This window comes from Saprolegnia diclina (assembly GCF_000281045.1).
Source record: "Saprolegnia diclina VS20 unplaced genomic scaffold supercont1.121, whole genome shotgun sequence".
In the NCBI taxonomy this organism is placed as follows: Eukaryota; Oomycota; class Saprolegniomycetes; order Saprolegniales; family Saprolegniaceae; genus Saprolegnia; species Saprolegnia diclina.
In genome coordinates, this window is record NW_008246188.1 from 114,575 (window position 1) to 115,773 (window position 1,199).

Below are 1,199 nucleotides of genomic sequence, written 5' to 3' on the forward strand. Positions count from 1 at the left end.
ACGCTGTGTGCCAAAAGATCCCGACGGGCGCGTGGGGCTGCGTGCTGCCCACGACCGCGTAGATTCTCGCATCCCGTCGTGCATTTTGAACAAAATAATGAATAAATAGATTATATACCGAGCACTCTAGAAGCCAGGTGTGGAAAGGCGGACCAGCGGCAACAACGATACGAGTCTGTCGACGTTTCCAGCGCCGTGCGGACCCGCGCGTCGAGAGCACTGGGGCAACGACGGCTACTCTGGCTCAAACGAGTGGTGCTGGGTGGCGAAGCAGGGGCTTTTGCTCTTCGACGGACGCCACCCGCCGTTTTCGTGCGTCTCAGGCAACAGTGAAGTCGTGGGCACCACAGCGGTCGCAGAGACCTCTGACCGCGCGCAGTGCGTCACGTCAACCAATTTAGCCGTTAGTCGATGTCACCGGTTCGAGCCCGCAGCAAACTGCGCGGCCTGTGCCGAACGACTACTCTTCGACACTTTGTCTTACTACGGCTTTATGGCGTGTGGCAACACAGCGTTGGATTGTGTCAACATCACCAGCCCCGCCGCTCGAGGTACTTGACATTGCTCAACGTAGTACACTCAAGCACATGTCCGTAGCGCGAGATGTCTTCCTCGCCATTTGCGCCAGCCTTGTCCTTTGCAGTCTTCTCTGGCTGTGCGTCTACCGGAAGAGAAAGGTCAAGCTGCGTCTCATTCACCCGTATCTTGATGCGGACCGAAGCGCCAACAACGGTGGTATGCACTCGCCTTCTGCCGACTACGTGCATCTGGTCGAACCCTCCACGCGAACCGCCCAAACGTAGATTCCTTGAGCGAGTATCGTTAAATATTCATTATTTGGTTCAAAATGCACGACGGGATGCGAGACTCTACGCGGTTGTGGGCAGCACGCAGCCCCACGCGCCCGTCGGGATCTTTTGGCACACAGCGTTCGCCGGGAGCACGCATGTTGCGCTGTCGGAGCTGCAGAGGTACCGGCAGCGGCGAGTCGTCTTGTGTGACCGAAGTACCGACGTACTACTCGAATGGCTCGAATGGGTCCTCGGGTGCGTCTTTTCCGCATGCGTGACGCGATGACTTATGGTGCAACGTACGTAGTACTCAGCATAGCCTTGGGTGTCCTGAGCGTTGTACTCTTTGGCGCTGTCCTCGGCCTCTACATCAAGAAGAAGGACCGCGAGATGGTGGCGTCGCGACCT